Genomic DNA, 10203 nt, shown 5'->3' on the forward strand with positions numbered 1-10203 from the left:
ACAATCACATCTCCTGACTGTAATTCCAACTATGCTAGTGCCCTAAGGATTTCTGGAGATCTAGCATCATTCCCAAGAGATTACAGGCAGATGTACCCTCAAAGGCAACCGACAGATAAACAGGAATATCTATTGACAAATGAGTTTGCCTATTTTTTCCAATAAAGTCTGACGTAAATTTGAATTTTATCTTAGTAAAGACATGTCCTAAGACTGTCTAGTGACCTTTCGCTGTCTTTCATGACACGCCCAGGTTCAGGAAAGATGCATTCTCATGCAGTCACAAAAAGACTCACTGGGGTTTCTCTCAGAAGAGCAGCACATTGAAAAAGGAAAGAGAAGAAGGAAGATACAGCATGCATCTTTTCCCCCTGTGGTAGGCAAATTAACAAAATATGTTAACTTCTCTGACAAAAAGAAAAAAAGATAACAGAAACTAGGAAATATGTTATTGTTTCCTTTTTCTGATATTGCTTGAAAAAACTGTAAATTTGGGCATAAGTCCAGAGGGCAATTGGAAAAACAAAAGCTGAATTAACCATGATACAAGCTGAAGTTTTTTGGGAAAAAATCTGCTTCTGTTTATTCTTGCCTCACAATTCTCTAGTAAATTGTCTCAGCTATAACACAGTAGAACACACAATGTTCTAACAGTGCAGAGCAGGACACCGCTAGAACATGGAAGTAGCTAAATCAGACCAATACTGGTCAGAGGTATCAGCAAATCAAAAGTAGCATGTTGGTTTATTTATTATACCAAAATACCTGCACTTCTTATTTTGAATGGCTCTTTGAATTAAATGTACTAGAGAATGCATCTTCAGTGACATCTTCAACAATTCTACCAATTGTAAATTGGATTGTTTAATACCAATATCATATTAATGTCTATTAATTTATTTAGTCTTCATGCTGGTACTACTAATAAGGTAAGGGAGACAAACCCAAAGCTCTAAGTAAGATGAGTGAAAGGGGTTCTTTTTCACTTCACTTTGTAGCAGGTCTCAAGAGAGAAAAACAATAGTGGGGATTCAATAACCACATAGATTCTCCCCCTCCACCCATTACAATTTTACCTTCTGATTAACTCTCTAAACCACAGTCTCCTTGCAGAGTGTAACAACATTAAAACAAAACAGATGTGAGAAGATTGACTCTAGAATGAATTTCATGCAAGTTAAAACAAATGGAAAGTTATAGCTCCAACTTGTAATGGAAAACTGATACTCTACAGAATTATCACCATCCATATACTTCTGCTCAGCCAAGATTTTTTTAAACTAAAAAACAACACGTGACTGAGTTACCAAATCCTCCTTAGCTGTATGTTTTGTCAAAACTCCCTAAGAAGGGGTTTGCCGGTATCTTGTTTTTCTACAAACCTCACCTTGCTTGCAGCGGAGGCGAACATTTATATACATTCAGATTATTACCAGAAATCAAACCTCATTTTCTATTCATTAAGGTGCTGCTTGTTATTATGCTGCCAGCTCCTCTCACTGCCTGTAACATCATCCAGTGCTTCCCACACATTGTGCTGGGGTGAACACCATCACAGTTCAACTGCTTCTGCTGTTGGCTCTCGCCATTTCACTTCAAAAGGAGCTTCTCTTTTACTTCATAAGGCCCCTTCAAATGCTTCCTTAAAGCTCTCCCTTTCTGTGACACACAAAGAGTACTTATCACATTTAGGCTATTGATGAGCAAAAACCAAACAAAACCAATCATGCAGACCACCATTATTTTATTATCTCTTTGTACTCTCCTTCCTGTCTGTATGCCATTTACAATAAATATCAGCAGATGAATGTAGAGTCCTGGTTTGAGATGGAGATTACATAAGCAATTATAACACAAATAATAAATTAATTTTTGCAGCATGGGATGAAATACATATGCACATGTATTACTTCAGTTGTCACAATACAGGTTTTGGAAGAAATCTAAATGTATGTAGTTGCTCTGCTTGTGCAATTACCTGCTCTGTTTTAATCACAAGTACTATTATCACACAGTTGCAGCAACAGCTCTGCACTTCCACTTGAAAATCTTGGGTTTAGTAATTCATGAAGTGCATCTAAAAATATATCCTCATTTGAAAACTGCCATTCAAGCTACAGTCTTCCATCGGTTTCTGTTTAAGCATATTTGATTAGTTCAGAAGCTTTATCTCAGAACACAAAAGAGATCGTTGTTCCAGAAAGCATTATGTTTTTCCATGTTCAGAACTGTGATGATGTTGTTCTGTATTTCAATTATCTCTGAACTTGAAAAAAAAAATAGCTCATTTACAGTGTATTGGCTTTATACTTCCTTATGCTTTGACAGTCAGTGCTGAGTAAAAGTAGGAAGCCAGCATTTGTAGTCATATGGGTTAGAAAAATAACTGTAGCATGTCAGAAATATATGGAAATAGCTGGTTCCTTGATTTCCTTTGGAAACAGATACTAAAAAATATATGCCTAATTTAAACACTTACTGCAGAATAAAATGGCTTTGGCCTTGCAAGTTAAATAAGCATCCAACCAGCAGAAAGGCTTCCCAGTTGCTAACAGCAAAATAAAAGGGAGTTCTCTAGGATAATGTAAAACTTCCAGAGAATGAACATCCCAATTTGCTTAGAACCTCTTCAAGCCCATTTGTAATTCCTTGTTCCAGTTATTTATCCCTTTTTCTCAAACCCAGGAAGATTTTACTCCAGCCCATGGTAGACTGTTTAAACTTCAGAATGGCTGAGGAAAGTTAGAGATTTGTCAGTGACTCCATCAACTCTTCTGCACTTTTCCTACAAGATCAGTCAAACTGCAGAGGAGGAATTAAAAAGGATAGGCCCAGTCTGTCTGGCTTGGGATTTTGTACATGACCAGAGATTTCAAGACGTCAAAATGTTCAACCAATCAATACTGTTTACTTAAGGACTAATTTGCATTGCTTCTTGGAACTTGTTAAAGGTCTGAATGGGGATGTGGCAGTTATCAATATTTAGAAAGGGCCATCTGCCCTCTGTAAACTTCACAAATGTAGCAGCCACTGAAGTTCATTCAGCAATTTATTCAAACATTACAAAATGTGTGGTTACACAGGCTGAGAACAGCATAACCACTGTTCTCTTAGCTTAACTATTCATAGATATCAAGTGTTGCTTACAATACATAGGAGTACTTTTGCCTTCTGCCAAATAATGCAAGCATATAATGTCTGTAAGGATGCCAATTGCATAACTTACTAGTTATTTGATTTATTTGAGTATCTCATGGCAAAAAAAAATGTATTATTTACTTACTAAAACGGGTGATGTAAAAGTAAAGAAGCAAAAATAATGGGTCAAATTTTCAGACAAAATTCACTACAAGTTATTTTTGAATTATGTGTACAAGCAGAGCCCATCAAAAATATAATTTTGTGTACAAACTTCTTAAGTGGAGGTCATACCAGCTTCCACATAAGAAAATTCCCCTAGGGAGGTAGACTGCTCATCTGGATTATTAACTGGTCTCAGGAAGCCAAGATTTTTAAACAACAATTGTTAGTGATTTAATAACACATGAATATGACTCTGAGGTTAAAAACTAAAGAACAAAAATAAAATCCTAAGGGAATAAGAGATGAATAATGGGGAAATTCACTCTCTTTGAATTTTTCTTTACATATTTTGTTGACTTCAGCAAATTGCATTGCTGCTTAGCAATGCAATTATTATCTTAACTCTAAAATATTCGATTAAGGTTTTCCTGCATGGAGTTAATTAGAAAAATAATGGTGTGATCCTGACTTCATTCTGACTTCTTTATTATTCCACTTGCCAGAAAGAATTGGAAACACTGTCTTCAGTTCCACTGAATCAGCTCTTTTTTGTAAAACATACAGAATCACGACTGGTGAGTCTCATTTATTAATTCTAGAATGAGTCTTTTTTGAGATGACTACAAGAAAATTTCTCCTTAAATGAAATATTCTTATTTTCCTTCAAAAAAAGATTTTTTTAACTTCTAAGACATAATTCCCAAAATATATAATTTTTAATTAGCATTGTACATTACTAAAAGTGTGAAATACTACTGGATAAAAATTTAATTTGTAGAGTGGGCCAAGCTTATATACCTCCATTAATTTATGTAGTTTTTATTTTTCAATTCTGCTATCCAAAGAACAAATCAGTTCTGCTAATATTTGCAGAAGTCAAATTCCATTGTTTTGCAAGAAGCAAACATTACAAAACTGAAATTATTGCTTAGATTTGAAGTTCTAAAAATGTAAGTTTTTAGAAATTAACTATGTGGAAATTAAGATAATTTTAAAAATTAAAGTTTTAACTAATTTTGATTCAAAACATCAGTAGGCTAAAATACTATATGGTTTAGCCATCATTTGTCCCAATCACCCAATTCAAAAAGGTGGTAATCAAATCACAGTGGTCAAAAGAACAAAGATGTATTTATTAACCCAGTTAATAGAAAATTAAATTGGTTTACTCAAAACCTTCTTATACTTCTTTCATTCCCAGCACACAACAGTGAGATTGAAATGTTGGCAGAGATCTTTCTACCCATGTTGATTTTAGTCCCTAGTTACAATTATTAGCTAAAGCCTTAAAATCAATTTAGCTAGTCTTAAATAGCTTTCTAGATTTCATATGCAGTGCTATTACACAATTGCAAAATTAAGATTTGTGCTTAGTAATTGTGCAGTCAATCCAATACATCTCACAGGATGGAGACCCCACAATGGAGCCCACTGGGTTTTCAGACTCCCTCACCACTGGCTCCTTTTTAAAGTATTTTACTTGATGAATCTCTTATTGTGTTTGATGAAGTGTCAGCAGGTTTCAGGAATTGCTGATTGATAAAGAGAGTGATCAGATCCTTATCTACAGGCAGAATGATTTCATAAAGATCAAACAGAGATTTTCATTTCTCCTGAAGGTAGGAAAGTAGAGAATGTCCTGTAGAGGGTGAATTTTGTGGGATAGTCACAACTGCTCATATGATAGAAAAGGTGAAAAGCAGTCTAGGGCTGTCTTTACAGAAAAAAAAGGATGCTTATTTTAAATAAATAGGTGATACCCATATGATCTACTCTGGGTATTATTTCCCAATTTGGGCATTCACAAGCCCACAGAAATAGCTGCAAGCCTCATTGTTAAGACTTTCATTCAGCCCAAAGCATCTTGTGTTCCCTGAACATGCTGGAAGTCACCTGAACAAACACACAATCAGTAGCCCTATCATAGCACCAGGCATAGTTGCTAAGTGAGAATAGATGAAGCTTTGTTAATTTTTACACTCTATCATTTGTACCCATTCAATAAGAAAGAACTAATAATTAAGCAAGGATCTGCTTTGACATTTAAGTGACCTAAGCACCACACAATATAAACCCTTTAAAGCATATGCCAAGGAAAAATTGCCATTTGAGCTATTTCTCTCACAGCCCACTGTTATCATAGCTGTAATTTTTTCCAGTATATTTTTTAAAAATTAAATTGCACACAGATTGACATCATGATAGTATTTGCAACATGGAGTATGAGCCCACAGAATTTATATAACTAATAAGCCATAAATTGCAATTTGCATAAAAATATTAAAATAACTGAACCAGTACTACCTTAATGGGTTTCTTAAAAAAGACTATTATAAAATAATTGCATAAAGAAACATTTGTTTAAAAATTATTACCTAGCTTCCTCATTTTGTTGACTGTTTTCATAATACTTTAACGCATTCAGTGTATCAATATCAGTGTAATGGAATAAGTGCTAAGAATCAGATGCCTCACTGTTGTTGTTGTTGTTCATTCTGGTCATTGTTCTAAGTCAACTATTTCAGTTAAACTAAACCTTCAGACCAACCTTTAACCTGATACATATCCATTTGTTTATTGATTTCAGCTGAGACAGGACCAGGGTAAAAATAATTGCAAATTATTTTCTTCCGTGTGTTCTAGGTATCCAATTTGGATTTCTTCCTGAGAGACTTAGATGTAAGTTGCTTCAAAGCTTTCACTACCTCTGACTCAAAATGTCTGTATCTTTCACTAATTGTCTTTCTCTGGTTTTTCTCCAGAAACTGTATTTAGCAATGGAGGAAAAAAAGCAAATGAGTCTACAAGCTCACAATATTCTGTAGCCTTTTCCACTCCATCTGTTTTAAGGTGAGACGCTTTTTGTTTTTATGAGCTATCAAAGGAAATTTTATTACTAGAGTGAAGATGAGGAGGGCTAGTAAGGCATGTCAGCCAAATGAGGAGCATTTACTTAGCCTTTCAAGGCTCAGTGCACAGCAGTTAGGATTTTTGGCTCTGAATCTGCTGAAAACTGTAGAGGGAGCCTAGAAACATTAGCTTGAATGGCTAAAGTTACCTTTTTGGAATACTTAACACTTGCCAAACTCTTAGGTGGCTAAATTTAGAGGAGGTAAATCCCATTATGACTGTGGTGCAATTAATCATGAGCTACTTTATTGCAACTGTCTCCTATGATGAAAATTAAGGAAGAATACATTCATTGTTTTTCTGGATTTGGGTTGTAAGTATGATTAAAGATAATTTTGAAATATAATTTCTTAAAAATAAATCAACATTTTAGGACTAGAAGATACATTAAAAAATAAATTACTTTGATACATTTAAAGAAAAAAATGAACCCAAACAGCAAGGTAACAAGAATTTTTTAGACTATATATCCTCCAAGTAATACTTGTGTTCTTGTGGGCAAATAACTATGAATCCTTAATTAAAGGATTAAAGTCCAAAGATTTTTGAATGGCATCTTGCTTGTGTTTTGTGGTCCTTATGCTTCCTTTGTAATTTTTTAGGATACTATAATAATGAAATTTTTTGTAAATGGGAATGGTAATCCAGATCTTTATTTAAAGTAGAATTTGTCTCTCCAAGATTTCTAGAGTTTTATCTTTTATGGGAAGATTGGATCCATATTGTTTCATCACTTCCAAAATACGTATCAGAGATTGTGTCTTGAAACTAAATATCTCACAATAAAAACACTTAATCATTCTGTTTTCCCATGCCACTGCTTTACAATTCTCTGCAAGAAAAGACAGATTAAGAGGAGAAAATTCCATTACTTGGGGGTTGGCTGTTTACACAAATTTCTTTCTCCACAATATAAATTTCAAAGAAGATGGTGTTCTGTACTGTCATACTCCTCACCAAACTATGCATCCAAATTAGTTGCAAGAACATTGACTTTTGAGTTGTTATATTTGCTAGCTTAGCAGAAATTGCAGCCTTCCTTCCTCCCTCCCTCCCTCCCTCCCTTCTTCCCTCCCTCCCTCTCTCTCTTTCTCTCTTCCTTCCCTTTCCTCCTTTGTTTTCCTCCTTTCCTCTTTTCTTTCCTGCCTTCCTTTCGTTCCATCTATTTATCCAGTATTTCTCATGATAGGTTTGTATTTCTGTGCTTCCTTGTTTTCCACTGGTCTGGAATTCCAATACAAGACAATCCTATGCAAAAAAATGTACAGGTCTATATGAACTTCAGAATTATAATAACCTTTAGCTGCTGAAAGAAACACAATTAAGCAGCAATCTTTAGTTTATAGGCCTATCCTGTCCCTTCATGATTTTGGAGAATGCAAAAAATCCACATAAATGTCATTCACGTTTGACCTGGTCTTACAAAAATGAACAGTAATGAAGAAATCTGCAATACATCCTACTTCAGATTCTAGCCATGTAAAAGCGGTTTTTTAGGAGTCATCAGTACAAAGACTTGCTCACATCTTGTCAAATCTTTGTGCTATAACACATATAGCTGAAAACAAGACACAAAATTAATAAGTACGGGAAATTTAATGAGCAGATATAATCACGTAAGTGTTTTACACTGTTCCTACAGCTGTGTGTGTGAGTAAGTATTTCTTGTCAAACTTAGACATGTAATTTCAAGTTTCAAATTAAAACAGCATTGGGTTTTGATATTATTTTGGAATACCTTAATAATTTTACTGTATTTGGCTGTCAAACTCTTTTTCATAATAATAAATGATATGAGAGTATATAAAATACTTCAGTAATTAGGGGCAAAAGCAGAATATCATAATGTATTTCAACATTCTGTATGTTAATGAAATAACCACAATTCTGTTAACAGTTACTGCAATTCTGGCAGACATATCAATCATATGAAAGAAAACCCAAACCCAATAATTAACTAGACAAACGACATCAGCAAATTAAGATCCTTTAGAGTTTTGCCAAGGAAAACTGTGACTAGTGAAATTAGATACAAGATCAATCACTGAATGTAGCAGGCTTGGCAGAAGGGAGTCAGAAAAAACTCATGATCTGGGAATATGTGCCTGACTACATGGACAGGTTTAGTAAATAAGAACCCATGCCTGCTTGAGATGAAGAGGCAGGAAATTCCCCCTGGCCTCCTGCCCCCAAAGGAAAGAGGACTTGTAGTACTAGAAATCTTTGGCATAGTATTTAGGGTTTGTTGTTGATAGATAAGAGAAGAAGATGAAAGAGGAATCGGCTTTTCTGTACAAGGTCAGCATTAATTGTGTGAGAAGGGAAGAGTACTGAGAAGGTTGGTGCAAAGAGTAAGAAAGGAATCAGGGAACCTGCATGCTGGATGAGGAAGGGAGCACTCCACATCCTTGCACCTGCCTGGGAGAGGGCATCATTCCCAAGCCTAACCACTGCGTTTTTCATTCATTAAAGGAAACAGTCAAATTCACTTTTAATTTACTGAGGGAAAGTTTTAATATATAACTTTAGCTTTTAGCTTTTGCTACCTGCTCTCAGTATGGCATTCTGCATTTCCAGAAGCAGAATGGAAAAATGGTTTGATTTCCTAGGGAATTTTTCTGAAGTTAGATAATAAACTTTCCTGGCAATTGAGCTCATGGAGATGACATGTGGAGACTGATGTATTAGGTCTCCCTAACTGCAGAAGGCATCCAATTATGTAGGGAAGTCATGAGAAAGGTACCACTAGTAGCTGGGCATCCCCCTTTGAGCCTTGTGAGGTCTTCTGTTTCTAAAAGTAGCTACAGCCCAGCATGGAAGGAGAAGGAAGGGGAATATTCTCCTTCCATAAGCATGAATTTCTTAATGATTTCTTGTCTCTGTACAGTCTCTTCTCTCAAACTCTTACTACATAAGCCAAATCCAAGAAAGGCCTCCCAGGACAAAGTAGGTACCACAGACTATTTGCAGGTATACTTATGACTGAGGTAAATTAAAAATGGTGGCCAGTGTGAAGAGCTACAAAAATACATGGCAAGTGATATGTGGTTGATACTCAATGAGTGTCCAGGTAATAAAATGGCAGATAAAATTGAGTGGAGATTGCCATCAAGTGATATGGGGAAGAAACTATTTCAGCTTAACATATACAGTGGTATACCTAGAGTAGATAATTACCATTATGGCCTGAAATCATGCCATATAAATAGATACTTCCATGAAAATACCACCTCATAGCTAAACAGCTGTCAAAATACATGGAACACAATATCTATGTGAAGTAATAAATATGGAACATACAAACACTTCACAATCATTGAATGCAACAGCCTAAGGTAACAATACCCACAGACATAAATGTGCTCAGTTAGACTTTTTGGAACAGTTTGTTTCTTTACATTTGCAGTGCTTCAAATCAGGGTGTTGATCCTGTTGTTACAGCAAAATCATGACCCAAACTGAAACAGGCAGCAAGTAGCTTAAATCAGTCACCACTGGGTGTTTCCTACACTACTGTAAAATAACAAATGTCGCCAACATAAACAAATTAAGAACATGTAGTGTTTTAGAAAGCTAGATGTCAACATTACTGTACTATTATTGACATTAAAATAGAAAATACTAAAAGCTTGGTATTAGCAGATATCGTAATACAAATTAATTGTACAAATCCCAGGCTGGATGCCTCCATACCATGTCCTAACTGCCAAGTATAGCATATCTTCCCTACCAGTGGATCCCTTGGCCTACAGGCTGTCACCTACTGGGACCCAGCACAACTGTGGGGTGCAGACAAAGTCAACCCCTTCATTCTTAGTGAGATAGATCTTAGCTATACTTCCTGGCATTGTTTTTGCCATCCTCAGTTAATTATTTTTTCATTTCTTCTACAAAATGTATTACCTACCAGGTGCTGCTCTGTTCTGAAATGTTTGTGTAAGTAGCTTTACATTCATTTGTCAAATAAATTAACCTGGCATATTCTTTAAT

This window comes from Lonchura striata, chromosome 3 (genome assembly GCF_046129695.1).
Source record: "Lonchura striata isolate bLonStr1 chromosome 3, bLonStr1.mat, whole genome shotgun sequence".
NCBI lineage: Eukaryota > Metazoa > Chordata > Aves > Passeriformes > Estrildidae > Lonchura > Lonchura striata.